Below are 20,564 nucleotides of genomic sequence, written 5' to 3'. Positions count from 1 at the left end.
TCAACAGTAGGGCTTCTTATACGTGTAACAGCCGGGGTTCTATCGGGTGGCGCAGCGCACAAACAAACCTGCTCTATGAACGTGTACTTGTGCTGCTTCCACATCTCATCATCTACGCTGCTTGGTTGCCGTCACTGCTGCCTGTATGGTGGCCAGGGCCCTTGCAACCATGCCCCTGTCGCTGCCCATCCTCGGTACGCGTGGGCCTCCGTTCCCTGCACTCTCCTTCCAAACTCCCATTCAAACTCCCCTGTTTACAGCTCTGTTTGCCGGCTCCTGTGCCGCTGCATCTGTGCCGCTGCCTGACCACGTTGCTGCTTATATAGGCCCCCTCATCAGGGAAGATCAAGCCTTGAAGCACTGCCCTGTTACTCTCACAGCACAACACACCCAGCACGAACCACTAGAATGTGCAAAAGGTAGGGGAATTTGTTGCGCTGCACACTTGGATGCTTGTATAATAAAGGACTATACTGCAAAAATGGTGTCTGGTACTTGTATGCAAGATGATTCAGCCAGGCTCCTTCTGCCTCTTGCCGGGGCCGGAGGCGGCTTTCGGGCCAGCCAAAGGGGGCCGCTCCGGCCTCTCAACCCAGCGGTGGCCGGCCTGCGGTTTCTGTAGTGTAGCGGTTATCACGTTCGCCTCACACGCGAAAGGTCCCTGGTTCGAAACCAGGCAGAAACAGCCTGGCTTTGGCTTTTGCGCCCGACGAAGCGGAGAAAAACAGGCTTTCACAAGGTGCGCGGGCGGGTGCTCGGCACCCAGACGTGGCATTGCGTCCCCTCCGTTGGTGGTCCGTGCCCGCCGCTGCCTTTCCTCTTGCATTCGCTCCTACGCTGGCGGGAGAGGAAAGCGGGGCTGAGACAGAGAGGGTCTTCCCTCACGCTACCGTTCCGCCTCACTTCGGCAGCCCGGCCACGCCAGGCAAAAAAGCCATGCCTCGGGGGCCAGTGGCGCAACGGATAACGCGCCTGACTACGGATCAGGAGATTGCAGGTTCGACTCCTGCCTGGCTTGTGGCATGTGCCGCTGGTGTGGTGGCCCTGCTTTTGCGCCTCCTTGTGACCTCTTTCGAAGCAAAAGCAAAAGCAAGCTCCTTGGGCCCTGCCCCTGCCCAGAGGGAGCCACACCCCAAGCTGGGCGGGGCACCAGGACAAAGGCTCAACGGTCACCTGCCTGACCCCGATGTGATTTGAACACACAACCTTCTGATCTGGAGTCAGATGCGCTACCGTTGCGCCACGAGGCCAGCTGGCAGCAAGGGGAGTTTTTGGTGGCTGGGAGAGTGGGGGGGTGGGGCTGGAAGGGCAGAACGCCTTTCCTCCGTGCTGCGTGGGCCAGGACTTACCATGCCCACCATCCAAGCAAGCCGCCGGGATGGGAACCGCACCCACAGGCCTGAGACGTGACCCGTCGGGCCCTTCCCTCACAGCGAAGCAGGCTCCTGAGCCGTACGCGGCTTGACCTGGCGGCCGGAGTTCTCCCAGCCCGCGCGTGCGCACGTGCCGCAGCCCCTGGCTGAAGAGCGGGACAGGGCTGAATACTCCACCCGAAACTGCAGGCTTCTCAGCAAGCTGCTCTTGGCCCCATGGCAGGACTCCTCGAAAAGAAAGGAAAGGGCAAAGAACAGCTGCACCCCTGCTAAGAGGCCCCTTCGAGAACGTCAGCAAATAAAGCGCACCTTGGCGATCAGAGGCTTCGGGCGGGGAGCCGCTGGTGAGTCAAGAGCACCGAAAGAGCCGGGGCCCCCGGCAAGAAAGGCGCTGCATTGGCCGTGAATCGAACACGGGCCTCCCGCGTGGCGGGCGAGAATTCTACCACTGAACCACCAATGCCCTGCTCCTTTGCCTCTGCGTGCGGAGCCAGTGCTGTCCGCCAAGGGCTTCGGGCCACACCAGCCAGGCTCCTTCTGCCTCTTGCCGGGGCCGGAGGCGGCTTTCGGGCCAGCCAAAGGGGGCCGCTCCGGCCTCTCAACCCAGCGGTGGCCGGCCTGCGGTTTCTGTAGTGTAGCGGTTATCACGTTCGCCTCACACGCGAAAGGTCCCTGGTTCGAAACCAGGCAGAAACAGCCTGGCTTTGGCTTTTGCGCCCGACGAAGCGGAGAAAAACAGGCTTTCACAAGGTGCGCGGGCGGGTGCTCGGCACCCAGACGTGGCATTGCGTCCCCTCCGTTGGTGGTCCGTGCCCGCCGCTGCCTTTCCTCTTGCATTCGCTCCTACGCTGGCGGGAGAGGAAAGCGGGGCTGAGACAGAGAGGGTCTTCCCTCACGCTACCGTTCCGCCTCACTTCGGCAGCCCGGCCACGCCAGGCAAAAAAGCCATGCCTCGGGGGCCAGTGGCGCAACGGATAACGCGCCTGACTACGGATCAGGAGATTGCAGGTTCGACTCCTGCCTGGCTTGTGGCATGTGCCGCTGGTGTGGTGGCCCTGCTTTTGCGCCTCCTTGTGACCTCTTTCGAAGCAAAAGCAAAAGCAAGCTCCTTGGGCCCTGCCCCTGCCCAGAGGGAGCCACACCCCAAGCTGGGCGGGCACCAGGACAAAGGCTCAACGGTCACCTGCCTGACCCGATGTGATTTGAACACACAACCTTCTGATCTGGAGTCAGATGCGCTACCGTTGCGCCACGAGGCCAGCTGGCAGCAAGGGAGTTTTTGGTGGCTGGGAGAGTGGGGTGGGGCTGGAAGGGCAGAACGCCTTTCCTCCGTGCTGCGTGGGCCAGGACTTACCATGCCCACCATCCAAGCAAGCCGCCGGGATGGGAACCGCACCCACAGGCCTGAGACGTGACCCGTCGGGCCCTTCCCTCACAGCGAAGCAGGCTCCTGAGCCGTACGCGGCTTGACCTGGCGGCGGGAGTTCTCCCAGCCCGCGCGCACGTGCCGCAGCCCCTGGCTGAAGAGCGGGACAGGGCTGAATACTCCACCCGAAACTGCAGGCTTCTCAGCAAGCTGCTCTTGGCCCCATGGCAGGACTCCTCGAAAAGAAAGGAAAGGGCAAAGAACAGCTGCACCCCTGCTAAGAGGCCCCTTCGAGAACGCCAGCAACAAAGCGCACCTTGGCGATCAGAGGCTTCGGGCGGGGAGCCGCTGGTGAGTCAAGAGCACCGAAAGAGCCGGGGCCCCCGGCAAGAAAGGCGCTGCATTGGCCGTGAATCGAACACGGGCCTCCCGCGTGGCGGGCGAGAATTCTACCACTGAACCACCAATGCCCTGCTCCTTTGCCTCTGCGTGCGGAGCCAGTGCTGTCCGCCAAGGGCTTCGGGCCACACCAGCCAGGCTCCTTCTGCCTCTTGCCGGGGCCGGAGGCGGCTTTCGGGCCAGCCAAAGGGGGCCGCTCCGGCCTCTCAACCCAGCGGTGGCCGGCCTGCGGTTTCTGTAGTGTAGCGGTTATCACGTTCGCCTCACACGCGAAAGGTCCCTGGTTCGAAACCAGGCAGAAACAGCCTGGCTTTGGCTTTTGCGCCCGACGAAGCGGAGAAAAACAGGCTTTCACAAGGTGCGGGCGGGTGCTCGGCACCCAGACGTGGCATTGCGCCCTCCGTTGGTGGTCCGTGCCGCCGCTGCCTTTCCTCTTGCATTCGCTCCTACGCTGGCGGGAGAGGAAAGCGGGCTGAGACAGAGAGGGTCTTCCTCACGCTACCGTTCCGCCTCACTTCGGCAGCCCGGCCACGCCAGGCAAAAAAGCCATGCCTCGGGGGCCAGTGGCGCAACGGATAACGCGCCTGACTACGGATCAGGAGATTGCAGGTTCGACTCCTGCCTGGCTTGTGGCATGTGCCGCTGGTGTGGTGGCCCTGCTTTTGCGCCTCCTTGTGACCTCTTTCGAAGCAAAAGCAAAAGCAAGCTCCTTGGGCCCTGCCCCTGCCCAGAGGGAGCCACACCCCAAGCTGGGCGGGGCACCAGGACAAAGGCTCAACGGTCACCTGCCTGACCCCGATGTGATTTGAACACACAACCTTCTGATCTGGAGTCAGATGCGCTACCGTTGCGCCACGAGGCCAGCTGGCAGCAAGGGGAGTTTTTGGTGGCTGGGAGAGTGGGGGTGGAAGGGCAGAACGCCTTTCCTCCGTGCTGCGTGGGCCAGGACTTACCATGCCCACCATCCAAGCAAGCCGCCGGGATGGGAACCGCACCCACAGGCCTGAGACGTGACCCGTCGGGCCCTTCCTCACAGCGAAGCAGGCTCCTGAGCCGCACGCGCGGCTTGACCTGGCGGCGGAGTTCTCCCAGCCCGCGCGTGCGCACGTGCCGCAGCCCCTGGCTGAAGAGCGGGACAGGGCTGAATACTCCACCCGAAACTGCAGGCTTCTCAGCAAGCTGCTCTTGGCCCCATGGCAGGACTCCTCGAAAAGAAAGGAAAGGGCAAAGAACAGCTGCACCCCTGCTAAGAGGCCCCTTCGAGAACGTCAGCAAATAAAGCGCACCTTGGCGATCAGAGGCTTCGGGCGGGGAGCCGCTGGTGAGTCAAGAGCACCGAAAGAGCCGGGCCCCGGCAAGAAAGGCGCTGCATTGGCCGTGAATCGAACACGGGCCTCCAGCGTGGCGGCGAGAATTCTACCACTGAACCACCAATGCCCTGCTCCTTTGCCTCTGCGTGCGGAGCCAGTGCTGTCCGCCAAGGGCTTCGGGCCACACCAGCCAGGCTCCTTCTGCCTCTTGCCGGGGCCGGAGGCGGCTTTCGGGCCAGCCAAAGGGGCCGCCCGGCCTCTCAACCCAGCGGTGGCCGCCTGCGGTTTCTGTAGTGTAGCGGTTATCACGTTCGCCTCACACGCGAAAGGTCCCTGGTTCGAAACCAGGCAGAAACAGCCTGGCTTTGGCTTTTGCGCCCGACGAAGCGGAGAAAAACAGGCTTTCACAAGGTGCGCGGGCGGGTGCTCGGCACCCAGACGTGGCATTGCGTCCCCTCCGTTGGTGGTCCGTGCCCGCCGCTGCCTTTCCTCTTGCATTCGCTCCTACGCTGGCGGGAGAGGAAAGCGGGGCTGAGACAGAGAGGGTCTTCCCTCACGCTACCGTTCCGCCTCACTTCGGCAGCCCGGCCACGCCAGGCAAAAAAGCCATGCCTCGGGGGCCAGTGGCGCAACGGATAACGCGCCTGACTACGGATCAGGAGATTGCAGGTTCGACTCCTGCCTGGCTTGTGGCATGTGCCGCTGGTGTGGTGGCCCTGCTTTTGCGCCTCCTTGTGACCTCTTTCAAGCAAAAGCAAAAGCAAGCTCCTTGGGCCCTGCCCTGCCCAGAGGGAGCCACACCCCAAGCTGGGCAGGGCACCAGGACAAAGGCTCAACGGTCACCTGCCTGACCCCGATGTGATTTGAACACACAACCTTCTGATCTGGAGTCAGATGCGCTACCGTTGCGCCACGAGGCCAGCTGGCAGCAAGGGGAGTTTTTGGTGGCTGGGAGAGTGGGGGGGTGGGGGTGGAAGGGCAGAACGCCTTTCCTCCGTGCTGCGTGGGCCAGGACTTACCATGCCCACCATCCAAGCAAGCCGGGATGGGAACCGCACCCACAGGCCTGAGACGTGACCCGTCGGGCCCTTCCCTCACAGCGAAGCAGGCTCCTGAGCCGTACGCGGCTTGACCTGGCGGCGGGAGTTCTCCCAGCCCGCGCGTGCGCACGTGCCGCAGCCCCTGGCTGAAGAGCGGGACAGGGCTGAATACTCCACCCGAAACTGCAGGCTTCTCAGCAAGCTGCTCTTGGCCCCATGGCAGGACTCCTCGAAAAGAAAGGAAAGGGCAAAGAACAGCTGCACCCCTGCTAAGAGGCCCCTTCGAGAACGTCAGCAAATAAAGCGCACCTTGGCGATCAGAGGCTTCGGGCGGGGAGCCGCTGGTGAGTCAAGAGCACCGAAAGAGCCGGGCCCCGGCAAGAAAGGCGCTGCATTGGCCGTGAATCGAACACGGGCCTCGCGTGGCGGGCGAGAATTCTACCACTGAACCACCAATGCCCTGCTCCTTTGCCTCTGCGTGCGGAGCCAGTGCTGTCCGCCAAGGGCTTCGGGCCACACCAGCCAGGCTCCTTCTGCCTCTTGCCGGGGCCGGAGGCGGCTTTCGGGCCAGCCAAAGGGGGCCGCTCCGGCCTCTCAACCCAGCGGTGGCCGGCCTGCGGTTTCTGTAGTGTAGCGGTTATCACGTTCGCCTCACACGCGAAAGGTCCCTGGTTCGAAACCAGGCAGAAACAGCCTGGCTTTGGCTTTGCGCCCGACGGCCGGAGAAAAACAGGCTTTCACAAGGTGCGCGGGCGGGTGCTCGGCACCCAGACGTGGCATTGCGTCCCCTCCGTTGGTGGTCCGTGCCCGCCGCTGCCTTTCCTCTTGCATTCGCTCCTACGCTGGCGGGAGAGGAAAGCGGGGCTGAGACAGAGAGGGTCTTCCCTCACGCTACCGTTCCGCCTCACTTCGGCAGCCCGGCCACGCCAGGCAAAAAAGCCATGCCTCGGGGGCCAGTGGCGCAACGGATAACGCGCCTGACTACGGATCAGGAGATTGCAGGTTCGACTCCTGCCTGGCTTGTGGCATGTGCCGCTGGTGTGGTGGCCCTGCTTTTGCGCCTCCTTGTGACCTCTTTCGAAGCAAAAGCAAAAGCAAGCTCCTTGGGCCCTGCCCCTGCCCAGAGGGAGCCACACCCCAAGCTGGGCGTGGCACCAGGACAAAGGCTCAACGGTCACCTGCCTGACCCCGATGTGATTTGAACACACAACCTTCTGATCTGGAGTCAGATGCGCTACCGTTGCGCCACGAGGCCAGCTGGCAGCAAGGGGAGTTTTTGGTGGCTGGGAGAGTGGGGGGGTGGGGCTGGAAGGGCAGAACGCCTTTCCTCCGTGCTGCGTGGGCCAGGACTTACCATGCCCACCATCCAAGCAAGCCGGGATGGGAACCGCACCCACAGGCCTGAGACGTGACCCGCCGGGCCCTTCCTCACAGCGAAGCAGGCTCCTGAGCCGTGACGCGGCTTGACCTGGCGGCGGAGTTCTCCCAGCCCGCGCAAGACGTGCCGCAGCCCCTGGCTGAAGAGCGGGACAGGGCTGAATACTCCACCCGAAACTGCAGGCTTCTCAGCAAGCTGCTCTTGGCCCCATGGCAGGACTCCTCGAAAAGAAAGGAAAGGGCAAAGAACAGCTGCACCCCTGCTAAGAGGCCCCTTCGAGAACGTCAGCAAATAAAGCGCACCTTGGCGATCAGAGGCTTCGGGCGGGGAGCCGCTGGTGAGTCAAGAGCACCGAAAGAGCCGGGGCCCCCGGCAAGAAAGGCGCTGCATTGGCCGTGAATCGAACACGGGCCTCCCGCGTGGCGGGCGAGAATTCTACCACTGAACCACCAATGCCCTGCTCCTTTGCCTCTGCGTGCGGAGCCAGTGCTGTCCGCCAAGGGCTTCGGGCCACACCAGCCAGGCTCCTTCTGCCTCTTGCCGGGGCCGGAGGCGGCTTCGGGCCAGCCAAAGGGGGCCGCTCCGGCCTCTCAACCCAGCGGTGGCCGGCCTGCGGTTTCTGTAGTGTAGCGGTTATCACGTTCGCCTCACACGCGAAAGGTCCCTGGTTCGAAACCAGGCAGAAACAGCCTGGCTTTGGCTTTTGCGCCCGACGAAGCGGAGAAAAACAGGCTTTCACAGGTGCGGGCGGGTGCTCGGCACCCAGACGTGGCATTGCGCCCTCCGTTGGTGGTCCGTGCCCGCCGCTGCCTTTCCTCTTGCATTCGCTCCTACGCTGGCGGGAGAGGAAAGCGGGCTGAGACAGAGAGGGTCTTCCTCACGCTACCGCTCCGCCTCACTTCGCAGCCCGGCCACGCCAGGCAAAAAAGCCATGCCTCGGGGGCCAGTGGCGCAACGGATAACGCGCCTGACTACGGATCAGGAGATTGCAGGTTCGACTCCTGCCTGGCTTGTGGCATGTGCCGCTGGTGTGGTGGCCCTGCTTTTGCGCCTCCTTGTGACCTCTTTCAAGCAAAAGCAAAAGCAAGCTCCTTGGGCCCTGCCCTGCCCAGAGGAGCCACACCCCAAGCTGGGCGGGGCACCAGGACAAAGGCTCAACGGTCACCTGCCTGACCCCGATGTGATTTGAACACACAACCTTCTGATCTGGAGTCAGATGCGCTACCGTTGCGCCACGAGGCCAGCTGGCAGCAAGGGGAGTTTTTGGTGGCTGGGAGAGTGGGGGGGTGGGGCTGGAAGGGCAGAACGCCTTTCCTCCGTGCTGCGTGGGCCAGGACTTACCATGCCCACCATCCAAGCAAGCCGCCGGGATGGGAACCGCACCCACAGGCCTGAGACGTGACCCGTCGGGCCCTTCCTCACAGCGAAGCAGGCTCCTGAGCCGTACGCGGCTTGACCTGGCGGCGGGAGTTCTCCCAGCCCGCGCGTGCGCACGTGCCGCAGCCCCTGGCTGAAGAGCGGGACAGGGCTGAATACTCCACCCGAAACTGCAGGCTTCTCAGCAAGCTGCTCTTGGCCCCATGGCAGGACTCCTCGAAAAGAAAGGAAAGGGCAAAGAACAGCTGCACCCCTGCTAAGAGGCCCCTTCGAGAACGTCAGCAAATAAAGCGCACCTTGGCGATCAGAGGCTTCGGGCGGGGAGCCGCTGGTGAGTCAAGAGCACCGAAAGAGCCGGGCCCCGGCAAGAAAGGCGCTGCATTGGCCGTGAATCGAACACGGGCCTCCCGCGTGGCGGGCGAGAATTCTACCACTGAACCACCAATGCCCTGCTCCTTTGCCTCTGCGTGCGGAGCCAGTGCTGTCCGCCAAGGGCTTCGGGCCACACCAGCCAGGCTCCTTCTGCCTCTTGCCGGGGCCGGAGGCGGCTTCGGGCCAGCCAAAGGGGGCCGCCCGCCTCTCAACCCAGCGGTGGCCGGCCTGCGGTTTCTGTAGTGTAGCGGTTATCACGTTCGCCTCACACGCGAAAGGTCCCTGGTTCGAAACCAGGCAGAAACAGCCTGGCTTTGGCTTTTGCGCCCGACGAAGCGGAGAAAAACAGGCTTTCACAAGGTGCGCGGGCGGGTGCTCGCACCCAGACGTGGCATTGCGCCCTCCGTTGGTGGTCCGTGCCCGCCGCTGCCTTTCCTCTTGCATTCGCTCCTACGCTGGCGGGAGAGGAAAGCGGGCTGAGACAGAGAGGGTCTTCCTCACGCTACCGCTCCGCCTCACTTCGGCAGCCCGGCCACGCCAGGCAAAAAAGCCATGCCTCGGGGGCCAGTGGCGCAACGGATAACGCGCCTGACTACGGATCAGGAGATTGCAGGTTCGACTCCTGCCTGGCTTGTGGCATGTGCCGCTGGTGTGGTGGCCCTGCTTTTGCGCCTCCTTGTGACCTCTTTCGAAGCAAAAGCAAAAGCAAGCTCCTTGGGCCCTGCCCTGCCCAGAGGGAGCCACACCCCAAGCTGGGCGGGGCACCAGGACAAAGGCTCAACGGTCACCTGCCTGACCCCGATGTGATTTGAACACACAACCTTCTGATCTGGAGTCAGATGCGCTACCGTTGCGCCACGAGGCCAGCTGGCAGCAAGGGGAGTTTTTGGTGGCTGGGAGAGTGGGGTGGGGCTGGAAGGGCAGAACGCCTTTCCTCCGTGCTGCGTGGGCCAGGACTTACCATGCCCACCATCCAAGCAAGCCGGGATGGGAACCGCACCCACAGGCCTGAGACGTGACCCGCCGGGCCCTTCCTCACAGCGAAGCAGGCTCCTGAGCCGTACGCGGCTTGACCTGGCGGCGGGAGTTCTCCCAGCCCGCGCGTGCGCACGTGCCGCAGCCCCTGGCTGAAGAGCGGGACAGGGCTGAATACTCCACCCGAAACTGCAGGCTTCTCAGCAAGCTGCTCTTGGCCCCATGGCAGGACTCCTCGAAAAGAAAGGAAAGGGCAAAGAACAGCTGCACCCCTGCTAAGAGGCCCCTTCGAGAACGTCAGCAACGTCAGCGCACCTTGGCGATCAGAGGCTTCGGGCGGGGAGCCGCTGGTGAGTCAAGAGCACCGAAAGAGCCGGGGCCCCCGGCAAGAAAGGCGCTGCATTGGCCGTGAATCGAACACGGGCCTCCCGCGTGGCGGGCGAGAATTCTACCACTGAACCACCAATGCCCTGCTCCTTTGCCTCTGCGTGTGGAGCCAGTGCTGTCCGCCAAGGGCTTCGGGCCACACCAGCCAGGCTCCTTCTGCCTCTTGCCGGGGCCGGAGGCGGCTTTCGGGCCAGCCAAAGGGGGCCGCTCCGGCCTCTCAACCCAGCGGTGGCCGGCCTGCGGTTTCTGTAGTGTAGCGGTTATCACGTTCGCCTCACACGCGAAAGGTCCCTGGTTCGAAACCAGGCAGAAACAGCCTGGCTTTGGCTTTTGCGCCCGACGAAGCGGAGAAAAACAGGCTTTCACAAGGTGCGCGGGCGGGTGCTCGGCACCCAGACGTGGCATTGCGTCCCCTCCGTTGGTGGTCCGTGCCCGCCGCTGCCTTTCCTCTTGCATTCGCTCCTACGCTGGCGGGAGAGGAAAGCGGGGCTGAGACAGAGAGGGTCTTCCCTCACGCTACCGTTCCGCCTCACTTCGGCAGCCCGGCCACGCCAGGCAAAAAAGCCATGCCTCGGGGGCCAGTGGCGCAACGGATAACGCGCCTGACTACGGATCAGGAGATTGCAGGTTCGACTCCTGCCTGGCTTGTGGCATGTGCCGCTGGTGTGGTGGCCCTGCTTTTGCGCCTCCTTGTGACCTCTTTCGAAGCAAAAGCAAAAGCAAGCTCCTTGGGCCCTGCCCCTGCCCAGAGGGAGCCACACCCCAAGCTGGGCGGGGCACCAGGACAAAGGCTCAACGGTCACCTGCCTGACCCCGATGTGATTTGAACACACAACCTTCTGATCAGGAGTCAGATTCGCTACCGTGGCGCCACGCGGCCAGCTGGCCGCACGGGGAGTTTTTGGGGGCTGGGAGAGTGGGGGGGTGGGGGTGGAAGGGCAGAACGCCTTTCCTCCGTGCTGCGTGGGCCAGGACTTACCATGCCCACCATCCAAGCAAGCCGGGATGGGAACCGCACCCACAGGCCTGAGACGTGACCCGTCGGGCCCTTCCCTCACAGCGAAGCAGGCTCCTGAGCCGTACGCGGCTTGACCTGGCGGCGGGAGTTCTCCCAGCCCGCGCGTGCGCACGTGCCGCAGCCCCTGGCTGAAGAGCGGGACAGGGCTGAATACTCCACCCGAAACTGCAGGCTTCTCAGCAAGCTGCTCTTGGCCCCATGGCAGGACTCCTCGAAAAGAAAGGAAAGGGCAAAGAACAGCTGCACCCCTGCTAAGAGGCCCCTTCGAGAACGTCAGCAAATAAAGCGCACCTTGGCGATCAGAGGCTTCGGGCGGGGAGCCGCTGGTGAGTCAAGAGCACCGAAAGAGCCGGGGCCCCCGGCAAGAAAGGCGCTGCATTGGCCGTGAATCGAACACGGGCCTCCCGCGTGGCGGGCGAGAATTCTACCACTGAACCACCAATGCCCTGCTCCTTTGCCTCTGCGTGCGGAGCCAGTGCTGTCCGCCAAGGGCTTCGGGCCACACCAGCCAGGCTCCTTCTGCCTCTTGCCGGGGCCGGAGGCGGCTTTCGGGCCAGCCAAAGGGGGCCGCTCCGGCCTCTCAACCCAGCGGTGGCCGGCCTGCGGTTTCTGTAGTGTAGCGGTTATCACGTTCGCCACACGCGAAAGGTCCCTGGTTCAAACCAGGCAGAAACAGCCTGGCTTTGGCTTTGCGCCCGACGGCCGGAGAAAAACAGGCTTTCACAAGGTGCGCGGGCGGGTGCTCGGCACCCAGACGTGGCATTGCGCCCTCCGTTGGTGGTCCGTGCCGCCGCTGCCTTTCCTCTTGCATTCGCTCCTACGCTGGCGGGAGAGGAAAGCGGGGCTGAGACAGAGAGGGTCTTCCCTCACGCTACCGTTCCGCCTCACTTCGGCAGCCCGGCCACGCCAGGCAAAAAAGCCATGCCTCGGGGGCCAGTGGCGCAACGGATAACGCGCCTGACTACGGATCAGGAGATTGCAGGTTCGACTCCTGCCTGGCTTGTGGCATGTGCCGCTGGTGTGGTGGCCCTGCTTTTGCGCCTCCTTGTGACCTCTTTCGAAGCAAAAGCAAAAGCAAGCTCCTTGGGCCCTGCCCCTGCCCAGAGGGAGCCACACCCCAAGCTGGGCGGGGCACCAGGACAAAGGCTCAACGGTCACCTGCCTGACCCCGATGTGATTTGAACACACAACCTTCTGATCTGGAGTCAGATGCGCTACCGTTGCGCCACGAGGCCAGCTGGCAGCAAGGGAGTTTTTGGTGGCTGGGAGAGTGGGGGGGTGGGGCTGGAAGGGCAGAACGCCTTTCCTCCGTGCTGCGTGGGCCAGGACTTACCATGCCCACCATCCAAGCAAGCCGCCGGGATGGGAACCGCACCCACAGGCCTGAGACGTGACCCGACGGGCCCTTCCCTCACAGCGAAGCAGGCTCCTGAGCCGTACGCGGCTTGACCTGGCGGCGGGAGTTCTCCCAGCCCGCGCGTGCGCACGTGCCGCAGCCCCTGGCTGAAGAGCGGGACAGGGCTGAATACTCCACCCGAAACTGCAGGCTTCTCAGCAAGCTGCTCTTGGCCCCATGGCAGGACTCCTCGAAAAGAAAGGAAAGGGCAAAGAACAGCTGCACCCCTGCTAAGAGGCCCCTTCGAGAACGTCAGCAAATAAAGCGCACCTTGGCGATCAGAGGCTTCGGGCGGGGAGCCGCTGGTGAGTCAAGAGCACCGAAAGAGCCGGGGCCCCCGGCAAGAAAGGCGCTGCATTGGCCGTGAATCGAACACGGGCCTCCCGCGTGGCGGGCGAGAATTCTACCACTGAACCACCAATGCCCTGCTCCTTTGCCTCTGCGGAGCCAGTGCTGTCCGCCAAGGGCTTCGGGCCACACCAGCCAGGCTCCTTCTGCCTCTTGCCGGGGCCGGAGGCGGCTTTCGGGCCAGCCAAAGGGGGCCGCTCCGGCCTCTCAACCCAGCGGTGGCCGGCCTGCGGTTTCTGTAGTGTAGCGGTTATCACGTTCGCCTCACACGCGAAAGGTCCCTGGTTCGAAACCAGGCAGAAACAGCCTGGCTTTGGCTTTTGCGCCCGACGAAGCGGAGAAAAACAGGCTTTCACAAGGTGCGCGGGCGGGTGCTCGGCACCCAGACGTGGCATTGCGTCCCCTCCGTTGGTGGTCCGTGCCCGCCGCTGCCTTTCCTCTTGCATTCGCTCCTACGCTGGCGGGAGAGGAAAGCGGGGCTGAGACAGAGAGGGTCTTCCCTCACGCTACCGTTCCGCCTCACTTCGGCAGCCCGGCCACGCCAGGCAAAAAAGCCATGCCTCGGGGGCCAGTGGCGCAACGGATAACGCGCCTGACTACGGATCAGGAGATTGCAGGTTCGACTCCTGCCTGGCTTGTGGCATGTGCCGCTGGTGTGGTGGCCCTGCTTTTGCGCCTCCTTGTGACCTCTTTCGAAGCAAAAGCAAAAGCAAGCTCCTTGGGCCCTGCCCCTGCCCAGAGGGAGCCACACCCCAAGCTGGGCGGGGCACCAGGACAAAGGCTCAACGGTCACCTGCCTGACCCCGATGTGATTTGAACACACAACCTTCTGATCTGGAGTCAGATGCGCTACCGTTGCGCCACGAGGCCAGCTGGCAGCAAGGGGAGTTTTTGGTGGCTGGGAGAGTGGGGGGGTGGGGCTGGAAGGGCAGAACGCCTTTCCTCCGTGCTGCGTGGGCCAGGACTTACCATGCCCACCATCCAAGCAAGCCGGGATGGGAACCGCACCCACAGGCCTGAGACGTGACCCGTCGGGCCCTTCCCTCACAGCGAAGCAGGCTCCTGAGCCGTACGCGGCTTGACCTGGCGGCGGAGTTCTCCCAGCCCGCGCGTGCGCACGTGCCGCAGCCCCTGGCTGAAGAGCGGGACAGGGCTGAATACTCCACCCGAAACTGCAGGCTTCTCAGCAAGCTGCTCTTGGCCCCATGGCAGGACTCCTCGAAAAGAAAGGAAAGGGCAAAGAACAGCTGCACCCCTGCTAAGAGGCCCCTTCGAGAACGTCAGCAACTAAAGCGCACCTTGGCGATCAGAGGCTTCGGGCGGGAGCCGCTGGTGAGTCAAGAGCACCGAAGAGCCGGGGCCCCCGGCAAGAAAGGCGCTGCATTGGCCGTGAATCGAACACGGGCCTCCCGCGTGGCGGGCGAGAATTCTACCACTGAACCACCAATGCCCTGCTCCTTTGCCTCTGCGTGCGGAGCCAGTGCTGTCCGCCAAGGGCTTCGGGCCACACCAGCCAGGCTCCTTCTGCCTCTTGCCGGGGCCGGAGGCGGCTTTCGGGCCAGCCAAAGGGGGCCGCCCGCCTCTCAACCCAGCGGTGGCCGCCTGCGGTTTCTGTAGTGTAGCGGTTATCACGTTCGCCTCACACGCGAAAGGTCCCTGGTTCGAAACCAGGCAGAAACAGCCTGGCTTTGGCTTTTGCGCCCGACGAAGCGGAGAAAAACAGGCTTTCACAAGGTGCGCGGGCGGGTGCTCGGCACCCAGACGTGGCATTGCGTCCCCTCCGTTGGTGGTCCGTGCCCGCCGCTGCCTTTCCTCTTGCATTCGCTCCTACGCTGGCGGGAGAGGAAAGCGGGGCTGAGACAGAGAGGGTCTTCCCTCACGCTACCGTTCCGCCTCACTTCGGCAGCCCGGCCACGCCAGGCAAAAAAGCCATGCCTCGGGGGCCAGTGGCGCAACGGATAACGCGCCTGACTACGGATCAGGAGATTGCAGGTTCGACTCCTGCCTGGCTTGTGGCATGTGCCGCTGGTGTGGTGGCCCTGCTTTTGCGCCTCCTTGTGACCTCTTTCGAAGCAAAAGCAAAAGCAAGCTCCTTGGGCCCTGCCCCTGCCCAGAGGGAGCCACACCCCAAGCTGGGCGGGGCACCAGGACAAAGGCTCAACGGTCACCTGCCTGACCCCGATGTGATTTGAACACACAACCTTCTGATCTGGAGTCAGATGCGCTACCGTTGCGCCACGAGGCCAGCTGGCAGCAAGGGGAGTTTTTGGTGGCTGGGAGAGTGGGGGGGTGGGGCTGGAAGGGCAGAACGCCTTTCCTCCGTGCTGCGTGGGCCAGGACTTACCATGCCCACCATCCAAGCAAGCCGCCGGGATGGGAACCGCACCCACAGGCCTGAGACGTGACCCGTCGGGCCCTTCCCTCACAGCGAAGCAGGCTCCTGAGCCGTACGCGGCTTGACCTGGCGGCCGGAGTTCTCCCAGCCCGCGCAAGACGTGCCGCAGCCCCTGGCTGAAGAGCGGGACAGGGCTGAATACTCCACCCGAAACTGCAGGCTTCTCAGCAAGCTGCTCTTGGCCCCATGGCAGGACTCCTCGAAAAGAAAGGAAAGGGCAAAGAACAGCTGCACCCCTGCTAAGAGGCCCCTTCGAGAACGTCAGCAAATAAAGCGCACCTTGGCGATCAGAGGCTTCGGGCGGGGAGCCGCTGGTGAGTCAAGAGCACCGAAAGAGCCGGGGCCCCCGGCAAGAAAGGCGCTGCATTGGCCGTGAATCGAACACGGGCCTCCCGCGTGGCGGGCGAGAATTCTACCACTGAACCACCAATGCCCTGCTCCTTTGCCTCTGCGGAGCCAGTGCTGTCCGCCAAGGGCTTCGGGCCACACCAGCCAGGCTCCTTCTGCCTCTTGCCGGGGCCGGAGGCGGCTTTCGGGCCAGCCAAAGGGGGCCGCTCCGGCCTCTCAACCCAGCGGTGGCCGGCCTGCGGTTTCTGTAGTGTAGCGGTTATCACGTTCGCCTCACACGCGAAAGGTCCCTGGTTCGAAACCAGGCAGAAACAGCCTGGCTTTGGCTTTTGCGCCCGACGAAGCGGAGAAAAACAGGCTTTCACAAGGTGCGCGGGCGGGTGCTCGGCACCCAGACGTGGCATTGCGTCCCCTCCGTTGGTGGTCCGTGCCCGCCGCTGCCTTTCCTCTTGCATTCGCTCCTACGCTGGCGGGAGAGGAAAGCGGGGCTGAGACAGAGAGGGTCTTCCCTCACGCTACCGTTCCGCCTCACTTCGGCAGCCCGGCCACGCCAGGCAAAAAAGCCATGCCTCGGGGGCCAGTGGCGCAACGGATAACGCGCCTGACTACGGATCAGGAGATTGCAGGTTCGACTCCTGCCTGGCTTGTGGCATGTGCCGCTGGTGTGGTGGCCCTGCTTTTGCGCCTCCTTGTGACCTCTTTCGAAGCAAAAGCAAAAGCAAGCTCCTTGGGCCCTGCCCAGAGGGAGCCACACCCCAAGCTGGGCGGGGCACCAGGACAAAGGCTCAACGGTCACCTGCCTGACCCCGATGTGATTTGAACACACAACCTTCTGATCTGGAGTCAGATGCGCTACCGTTGCGCCACGAGGCCAGCTGGCAGCATGGGTTGTTTTGGGTGGCTGGGAGAGTGGGGGGGTGGGGGTGGAAGGGCAGAACGCCTTTCCTCCGTGCTGCGTGGGCCAGGACTTACCATGCCCACCATCCAAGCAAGCCGCCGGGATGGGAACCGCACCCACAGGCCTGAGACGTGACCCGCCGGGCCCTTCCTCACAGCGAAGCAGGCTCCTGAGCCGCACGCGGCTTGACCTGGCGGCGGAGTTCTCCCAGCCCGCGCAAGACGCGTGCCGCAGCCCCTGGCTGAAGAGCGGGACAGGGCTGAATACTCCACCCGAAACTGCAGGCTTCTCAGCAAGCTGCTCTTGGCCCCATGGCAGGACTCCTCGAAAAGAAAGGAAAGGGCAAAGAACAGCTGCACCCCTGCTAAGAGGCCCCTTCGAGACCGTCAGCAATGAATGCGCACCTTGGCGATCAGAGGCTTCGGGCGGGGAGCCGCTGGTGAGTCAAGAGCACCGAAAGAGCCGGGGCCCCCGGCAAGAAAGGCGCTGCATTGGCCGTGAATCGAACACGGGCCTCCCGCGTGGCGGGCGAGAATTCTACCACTGAACCACCAATGCCCTGCTCCTTTGCCTCTGCGTGCGGAGCCAGTGCTGTCCGCCAAGGGCTTCGGGCCACACCAGCCAGGCTCCTTCTGCCTCTTGCCGGGGCCGGAGGCGGCTTTCGGGCCAGCCAAAGGGGGCCGCTCCGGCCTCTCAACCCAGCGGTGGCCGGCCTGCGGTTTCTGTAGTGTAGCGGTTATCACGTTCGCCTCACACGCGAAAGGTCCCTGGTTCGAAACCAGGCAGAAACAGCCTGGCTTTGGCTTTTGCGCCCGACGAAGCGGAGAAAAACAGGCTTTCACAAGGTGCGCGGGCGGGTGCTCGGCACCCAGACGTGGCATTGCGTCCCCTCCGTTGGTGGTCCGTGCCCGCCGCTGCCTTTCCTCTTGCATTCGCTCCTACGCTGGCGGGAGAGGAAAGCGGGGCTGAGACAGAGAGGGTCTTCCCTCACGCTACCGTTCCGCCTCACTTCGGCAGCCCGGCCACGCCAGGCAAAAAAGCCATGCCTCGGGGGCCAGTGGCGCAACGGATAACGCGCCTGACTACGGATCAGGAGATTGCAGGTTCGACTCCTGCCTGGCTTGTGGCATGTGCCGCTGGTGTGGTGGCCCTGCTTTTGCGCCTCCTTGTGACCTCTTTCAAGCAAAAGCAAAAGCAAGCTCCTTGGGCCCTGCCCTGCCCAGAGGGAGCCACACCCCAAGCTGGGCGGGGCACCAGGACAAAGGCTCAACGGTCACCTGCCTGACCCCGATGTGATTTGAACACACAACCTTCTGATCTGGAGTCAGATGCGCTACCGTTGCGCCACGAGGCCAGCTGGCAGCAAGGGGAGTTTTTGGTGGCTGGGAGAGTGGGGGGGTGGGGCTGGAAGGGCAGAACGCCTTTCCTCCGTGCTGCGTGGGCCAGGACTTACCATGCCCACCATCCAAGCAAGCCGCCGGGATGGGAACCGCACCCACAGGCCTGAGACGTGACCCGTCGGGCCCTTCCCTCACAGCGAAGCAGGCTCCTGAGCCGTACGCGGCTTGACCTGGCGGCGGGAGTTCTCCCAGCCCGCGCGTGCGCACGTGCCGCAGCCCCTGGCTGAAGAGCGGGACAGGGCTGAATACTCCACCCGAAACTGCAGGCTTCTCAGCAAGCTGCTCTTGGCCCCATGGCAGGACTCCTCGAAAAGAAAGGAAAGGGCAAAGAACAGCTGCACCCCTGCTAAGAGGCCCCTTCGAGAACGTCAGCAAATAAAGCGCACCTTGGCGATCAGAGGCTTCGGGCGGGGAGCCGCTGGTGAGTCAAGAGCACCGAAAGAGCCGGGGCCCCCGGCAAGAAAGGCGCTGCATTGGCCGTGAATCGAACACGGGCCTCCCGCGTGGCGGGCGAGAATTCTACCACTGAACCACCAATGCCCTGCTCCTTTGCCTCTGCGTGCGGAGCCAGTGCTGTCCGCCAAGGGCTTCGGGCCACACCAGCCAGGCTCCTTCTGCCTCTTGCCGGGGCCGGAGGCGGCTTTCGGGCCAGCCAAAGGGGGCCGCTCCGGCCTCTCAACCCAGCGGTGGCCGGCCTGCGGTTTCTGTAGTGTAGCGGTTATCACGTTCGCCTCACACGCGAAAGGTCCCTGGTTCGAAACCAGGCAGAAACAGCCTGGCTTTGGCTTTTGCGCCCGACGAAGCGGAGAAAAACAGGCTTTCACAAGGTGCGCGGGCGGGTGCTCGGCACCCAGACGTGGCATTGCGTCCCCTCCGTTGGTGGTCCGTGCCCGCCGCTGCCTTTCCTCTTGCATTCGCTCCTACGCTGGCGGGAGAGGAAAGCGGGGCTGAGACAGAGAGGGTCTTCCCTCACGCTACCGTTCCGCCTCACTTCGGCAGCCCGGCCACGCCAGGCAAAAAAGCCATGCCTCGGGGGCCAGTGGCGCAACGGATAACGCGCCTGACTACGGATCAGGAGATTGCAGGTTCGACTCCTGCCTGGCTTGTGGCATGTGCCGCTGGTGTGGTGGCCCTGCTTTTGCGCCTCCTTGTGACCTCTTTCGAAGCAAAAGCAAAAGCAAGCTCCTTGGGCCCTGCCCCTGCCCAGAGGGAGCCACACCCCAAGCTGGGCGGGGCACCAGGACAAAGGCTCAACGGTCACCTGCCTGACCCCGATGTGATTTGAACACACAACCTTCTGATCTGGAGTCAGATGCGCTACCGTTGCGCCACGAGGCCAGCTGGCAGCAAGGGGAGTTTTTGGTGGCTGGGAGAGTGGGGGGGTGGGGCTGGAAGGGCAGAACGCCTTTCCTCCGTGCTGCGTGGGCCAGGACTTACCATGCCCACCATCCAAGCAAGCCGGGATGGGAACCGCACCCACAGGCCTGAGACGTGACCCGTCGGGCCCTTCCCTCACAGCGAAGCAGGCTCCTGAGCCGTACGCGGCTTGACCTGGCGGCCGGAGTTCTCCCAGCCCGCGCGTGGTCACGTGCCGCAGCCCCTGGCTGAAGAGCGGGACAGGGCTGAATACTCCACCCGAAACTGCAGGCTTCTCAGCAAGCTGCTCTTGGCCCCATGGCAGGACTCCTCGAAAAGAAAGGAAAGGGCAAAGAACAGCTGCACCCCTGCTAAGAGGCCCCTTCGAGAACGTCAGCAAATAAAGCGCACCTTGGCGATCAGAGGCTTCGGGCGGGGAGCCGCTGGTGAGTCAAGAGCACCGAAAGAGCCGGGGCCCCCGGCAAGAAAGGCGCTGCATTGGCCGTGAATCGAACACGGGCCTCCCGCGTGGCGGGCGAGAATTCTACCACTGAACCACCAATGCCCTGCTCCTTTGCCTCTGCGTGCGGAGCCAGTGCTGTCCGCCAAGGGCTTCGGGCCACACCAGCCAGGCTCCTTCTGCCTCTTGCCGGGGCCGGAGGCGGCTTTCGGGCCAGCCAAAGGGGGCCGCTCCGGCCTCTCAACCCAGCGGTGGCCGGCCTGCGGTTTCTGTAGTGTAGCGGTTATCACGTTCGCCTCACACGCGAAAGGTCCCTGGTTCGAAACCAGGCAGAAACAGCCTGGCTTTGGCTTTGCGCCCGACGGCCGGAGAAAAACAGGCTTTCACAAGGCGCGGGCGGGTGCTCGGCACCCAGACGTGGCATTGCGTCCCCTCCGTTGGTGGTCCGTGCCCGCCGCTGCCTTTCCTCTTGCATTCGCTCCTACGCTGGCGGGAGAGGAAAGCGGGGCTGAGACAGAGAGGGTCTTCCCTCACGCTACCGTTCCGCCTCACGTCGGCAGCCCGGCCACGCCAGGCAAAAAAGCCATGCCTCGGGGGCCAGTGGCGCAACGGATAACGCGCCTGACTACGGATCAGGAGATTGCAGGTTCGACTCCTGCCTGGCTTGTGGCATGTGCCGCTGGTGTGGTGGCCCTGCTTTTGCGCCTCCTTGTGACCTCTTTCGAAGCAAAAGCAAAAGCAAGCTCCTTGGGCCCTGCCCCTGCCCAGAGGGAGCCACACCCCAAGCTGGGCGGGGCACCAGGACAAAGGCTCAACGGTCACCTGCCTGACCCCGATGTGATTTGAACACACAACCTTCTGATCTGGAGTCAGATGCGCTACCGTTGCGCCACGAGGCCAGCTGGCAGCAAGGGAGTTTTTGGTGGCTGGGAGAGTGGGGTGGGGCTGGAAGGGCAGAACGCCTTTCC

General features: G+C 63.6%; 56 non-coding genes across 56 annotated transcripts; 29 read left to right on the top strand and 27 right to left on the bottom strand.

The window, feature by feature from the left end:
* Positions 1-612: 612 nt before the first annotated feature.
* TRNAV-CAC lies at positions 613-685 on the top strand. The gene has a single exon. It is a non-coding gene; the product is annotated as a tRNA-Val (tRNA).
* A 260-nt stretch (positions 686-945) lies between these two features.
* On the top strand, positions 946-1,018 carry TRNAR-ACG. The gene has a single exon. It is a non-coding gene; the product is annotated as a tRNA-Arg (tRNA).
* A 160-nt stretch (positions 1,019-1,178) lies between these two features.
* TRNAW-CCA lies at positions 1,179-1,250 on the bottom strand. Its single transcript has one exon. It is a non-coding gene; the product is annotated as a tRNA-Trp (tRNA).
* Positions 1,251-1,765: 515 nt separating this feature from the next.
* Positions 1,766-1,836, bottom strand: TRNAG-GCC. Its single transcript has one exon. It is a non-coding gene; the product is annotated as a tRNA-Gly (tRNA).
* Positions 1,837-1,996: 160 nt separating this feature from the next.
* On the top strand, positions 1,997-2,069 carry TRNAV-CAC. Its single transcript has one exon. It is a non-coding gene; the product is annotated as a tRNA-Val (tRNA).
* A 260-nt stretch (positions 2,070-2,329) lies between these two features.
* TRNAR-ACG lies at positions 2,330-2,402 on the top strand. Its single transcript has one exon. It is a non-coding gene; the product is annotated as a tRNA-Arg (tRNA).
* A 158-nt stretch (positions 2,403-2,560) lies between these two features.
* On the bottom strand, positions 2,561-2,633 carry TRNAW-CCA. The gene has a single exon. It is a non-coding gene; the product is annotated as a tRNA-Trp (tRNA).
* Positions 2,634-3,138: 505 nt separating this feature from the next.
* Positions 3,139-3,209, bottom strand: TRNAG-GCC. Its single transcript has one exon. It is a non-coding gene; the product is annotated as a tRNA-Gly (tRNA).
* A 160-nt stretch (positions 3,210-3,369) lies between these two features.
* TRNAV-CAC lies at positions 3,370-3,442 on the top strand. The gene has a single exon. It is a non-coding gene; the product is annotated as a tRNA-Val (tRNA).
* A 253-nt stretch (positions 3,443-3,695) lies between these two features.
* TRNAR-ACG lies at positions 3,696-3,768 on the top strand. The gene has a single exon. It is a non-coding gene; the product is annotated as a tRNA-Arg (tRNA).
* A 160-nt stretch (positions 3,769-3,928) lies between these two features.
* Positions 3,929-4,000, bottom strand: TRNAW-CCA. Its single transcript has one exon. It is a non-coding gene; the product is annotated as a tRNA-Trp (tRNA).
* Positions 4,001-4,732: 732 nt separating this feature from the next.
* On the top strand, positions 4,733-4,805 carry TRNAV-CAC. Its single transcript has one exon. It is a non-coding gene; the product is annotated as a tRNA-Val (tRNA).
* Positions 4,806-5,065: 260 nt separating this feature from the next.
* On the top strand, positions 5,066-5,138 carry TRNAR-ACG. Its single transcript has one exon. It is a non-coding gene; the product is annotated as a tRNA-Arg (tRNA).
* Positions 5,139-5,296: 158 nt separating this feature from the next.
* TRNAW-CCA lies at positions 5,297-5,368 on the bottom strand. Its single transcript has one exon. It is a non-coding gene; the product is annotated as a tRNA-Trp (tRNA).
* A 510-nt stretch (positions 5,369-5,878) lies between these two features.
* TRNAG-GCC lies at positions 5,879-5,947 on the bottom strand. The gene has a single exon. It is a non-coding gene; the product is annotated as a tRNA-Gly (tRNA).
* Positions 5,948-6,107: 160 nt separating this feature from the next.
* TRNAV-CAC lies at positions 6,108-6,180 on the top strand. The gene has a single exon. It is a non-coding gene; the product is annotated as a tRNA-Val (tRNA).
* Positions 6,181-6,438: 258 nt separating this feature from the next.
* TRNAR-ACG lies at positions 6,439-6,511 on the top strand. The gene has a single exon. It is a non-coding gene; the product is annotated as a tRNA-Arg (tRNA).
* Positions 6,512-6,671: 160 nt separating this feature from the next.
* TRNAW-CCA lies at positions 6,672-6,743 on the bottom strand. Its single transcript has one exon. It is a non-coding gene; the product is annotated as a tRNA-Trp (tRNA).
* A 508-nt stretch (positions 6,744-7,251) lies between these two features.
* On the bottom strand, positions 7,252-7,322 carry TRNAG-GCC. The gene has a single exon. It is a non-coding gene; the product is annotated as a tRNA-Gly (tRNA).
* A 159-nt stretch (positions 7,323-7,481) lies between these two features.
* On the top strand, positions 7,482-7,554 carry TRNAV-CAC. Its single transcript has one exon. It is a non-coding gene; the product is annotated as a tRNA-Val (tRNA).
* A 252-nt stretch (positions 7,555-7,806) lies between these two features.
* Positions 7,807-7,879, top strand: TRNAR-ACG. Its single transcript has one exon. It is a non-coding gene; the product is annotated as a tRNA-Arg (tRNA).
* A 157-nt stretch (positions 7,880-8,036) lies between these two features.
* Positions 8,037-8,108, bottom strand: TRNAW-CCA. Its single transcript has one exon. It is a non-coding gene; the product is annotated as a tRNA-Trp (tRNA).
* Positions 8,109-8,620: 512 nt separating this feature from the next.
* TRNAG-GCC lies at positions 8,621-8,691 on the bottom strand. Its single transcript has one exon. It is a non-coding gene; the product is annotated as a tRNA-Gly (tRNA).
* A 157-nt stretch (positions 8,692-8,848) lies between these two features.
* TRNAV-CAC lies at positions 8,849-8,921 on the top strand. Its single transcript has one exon. It is a non-coding gene; the product is annotated as a tRNA-Val (tRNA).
* A 255-nt stretch (positions 8,922-9,176) lies between these two features.
* On the top strand, positions 9,177-9,249 carry TRNAR-ACG. Its single transcript has one exon. It is a non-coding gene; the product is annotated as a tRNA-Arg (tRNA).
* A 159-nt stretch (positions 9,250-9,408) lies between these two features.
* Positions 9,409-9,480, bottom strand: TRNAW-CCA. Its single transcript has one exon. It is a non-coding gene; the product is annotated as a tRNA-Trp (tRNA).
* A 508-nt stretch (positions 9,481-9,988) lies between these two features.
* TRNAG-GCC lies at positions 9,989-10,059 on the bottom strand. The gene has a single exon. It is a non-coding gene; the product is annotated as a tRNA-Gly (tRNA).
* A 160-nt stretch (positions 10,060-10,219) lies between these two features.
* Positions 10,220-10,292, top strand: TRNAV-CAC. The gene has a single exon. It is a non-coding gene; the product is annotated as a tRNA-Val (tRNA).
* A 260-nt stretch (positions 10,293-10,552) lies between these two features.
* On the top strand, positions 10,553-10,625 carry TRNAR-ACG. The gene has a single exon. It is a non-coding gene; the product is annotated as a tRNA-Arg (tRNA).
* A 744-nt stretch (positions 10,626-11,369) lies between these two features.
* TRNAG-GCC lies at positions 11,370-11,440 on the bottom strand. The gene has a single exon. It is a non-coding gene; the product is annotated as a tRNA-Gly (tRNA).
* A 485-nt stretch (positions 11,441-11,925) lies between these two features.
* Positions 11,926-11,998, top strand: TRNAR-ACG. Its single transcript has one exon. It is a non-coding gene; the product is annotated as a tRNA-Arg (tRNA).
* Positions 11,999-12,158: 160 nt separating this feature from the next.
* On the bottom strand, positions 12,159-12,230 carry TRNAW-CCA. The gene has a single exon. It is a non-coding gene; the product is annotated as a tRNA-Trp (tRNA).
* Positions 12,231-12,744: 514 nt separating this feature from the next.
* Positions 12,745-12,815, bottom strand: TRNAG-GCC. The gene has a single exon. It is a non-coding gene; the product is annotated as a tRNA-Gly (tRNA).
* A 156-nt stretch (positions 12,816-12,971) lies between these two features.
* On the top strand, positions 12,972-13,044 carry TRNAV-CAC. The gene has a single exon. It is a non-coding gene; the product is annotated as a tRNA-Val (tRNA).
* A 260-nt stretch (positions 13,045-13,304) lies between these two features.
* Positions 13,305-13,377, top strand: TRNAR-ACG. The gene has a single exon. It is a non-coding gene; the product is annotated as a tRNA-Arg (tRNA).
* A 160-nt stretch (positions 13,378-13,537) lies between these two features.
* Positions 13,538-13,609, bottom strand: TRNAW-CCA. Its single transcript has one exon. It is a non-coding gene; the product is annotated as a tRNA-Trp (tRNA).
* Positions 13,610-14,118: 509 nt separating this feature from the next.
* TRNAG-GCC lies at positions 14,119-14,189 on the bottom strand. Its single transcript has one exon. It is a non-coding gene; the product is annotated as a tRNA-Gly (tRNA).
* A 157-nt stretch (positions 14,190-14,346) lies between these two features.
* Positions 14,347-14,419, top strand: TRNAV-CAC. Its single transcript has one exon. It is a non-coding gene; the product is annotated as a tRNA-Val (tRNA).
* Positions 14,420-14,679: 260 nt separating this feature from the next.
* On the top strand, positions 14,680-14,752 carry TRNAR-ACG. Its single transcript has one exon. It is a non-coding gene; the product is annotated as a tRNA-Arg (tRNA).
* Positions 14,753-14,912: 160 nt separating this feature from the next.
* TRNAW-CCA lies at positions 14,913-14,984 on the bottom strand. Its single transcript has one exon. It is a non-coding gene; the product is annotated as a tRNA-Trp (tRNA).
* Positions 14,985-15,496: 512 nt separating this feature from the next.
* TRNAG-GCC lies at positions 15,497-15,567 on the bottom strand. Its single transcript has one exon. It is a non-coding gene; the product is annotated as a tRNA-Gly (tRNA).
* Positions 15,568-15,723: 156 nt separating this feature from the next.
* TRNAV-CAC lies at positions 15,724-15,796 on the top strand. The gene has a single exon. It is a non-coding gene; the product is annotated as a tRNA-Val (tRNA).
* Positions 15,797-16,056: 260 nt separating this feature from the next.
* Positions 16,057-16,129, top strand: TRNAR-ACG. Its single transcript has one exon. It is a non-coding gene; the product is annotated as a tRNA-Arg (tRNA).
* Positions 16,130-16,283: 154 nt separating this feature from the next.
* On the bottom strand, positions 16,284-16,355 carry TRNAW-CCA. Its single transcript has one exon. It is a non-coding gene; the product is annotated as a tRNA-Trp (tRNA).
* Positions 16,356-16,867: 512 nt separating this feature from the next.
* TRNAG-GCC lies at positions 16,868-16,938 on the bottom strand. The gene has a single exon. It is a non-coding gene; the product is annotated as a tRNA-Gly (tRNA).
* A 160-nt stretch (positions 16,939-17,098) lies between these two features.
* On the top strand, positions 17,099-17,171 carry TRNAV-CAC. The gene has a single exon. It is a non-coding gene; the product is annotated as a tRNA-Val (tRNA).
* Positions 17,172-17,431: 260 nt separating this feature from the next.
* On the top strand, positions 17,432-17,504 carry TRNAR-ACG. Its single transcript has one exon. It is a non-coding gene; the product is annotated as a tRNA-Arg (tRNA).
* Positions 17,505-17,662: 158 nt separating this feature from the next.
* Positions 17,663-17,734, bottom strand: TRNAW-CCA. Its single transcript has one exon. It is a non-coding gene; the product is annotated as a tRNA-Trp (tRNA).
* A 515-nt stretch (positions 17,735-18,249) lies between these two features.
* On the bottom strand, positions 18,250-18,320 carry TRNAG-GCC. The gene has a single exon. It is a non-coding gene; the product is annotated as a tRNA-Gly (tRNA).
* Positions 18,321-18,480: 160 nt separating this feature from the next.
* On the top strand, positions 18,481-18,553 carry TRNAV-CAC. Its single transcript has one exon. It is a non-coding gene; the product is annotated as a tRNA-Val (tRNA).
* A 260-nt stretch (positions 18,554-18,813) lies between these two features.
* TRNAR-ACG lies at positions 18,814-18,886 on the top strand. Its single transcript has one exon. It is a non-coding gene; the product is annotated as a tRNA-Arg (tRNA).
* Positions 18,887-19,046: 160 nt separating this feature from the next.
* On the bottom strand, positions 19,047-19,118 carry TRNAW-CCA. Its single transcript has one exon. It is a non-coding gene; the product is annotated as a tRNA-Trp (tRNA).
* A 512-nt stretch (positions 19,119-19,630) lies between these two features.
* On the bottom strand, positions 19,631-19,701 carry TRNAG-GCC. The gene has a single exon. It is a non-coding gene; the product is annotated as a tRNA-Gly (tRNA).
* A 160-nt stretch (positions 19,702-19,861) lies between these two features.
* Positions 19,862-19,934, top strand: TRNAV-CAC. Its single transcript has one exon. It is a non-coding gene; the product is annotated as a tRNA-Val (tRNA).
* Positions 19,935-20,190: 256 nt separating this feature from the next.
* Positions 20,191-20,263, top strand: TRNAR-ACG. The gene has a single exon. It is a non-coding gene; the product is annotated as a tRNA-Arg (tRNA).
* A 160-nt stretch (positions 20,264-20,423) lies between these two features.
* TRNAW-CCA lies at positions 20,424-20,495 on the bottom strand. The gene has a single exon. It is a non-coding gene; the product is annotated as a tRNA-Trp (tRNA).
* Between the last annotated feature and the right edge of the window lie 69 nt (positions 20,496-20,564).

Source organism: Mauremys reevesii, linkage group 3 (assembly GCF_016161935.1).
Source record: "Mauremys reevesii isolate NIE-2019 linkage group 3, ASM1616193v1, whole genome shotgun sequence".
In the NCBI taxonomy this organism is placed as follows: Eukaryota; Metazoa; Chordata; order Testudines; family Geoemydidae; genus Mauremys; species Mauremys reevesii.
This window is presented reverse-complemented; position numbering and strand designations above follow the sequence as displayed.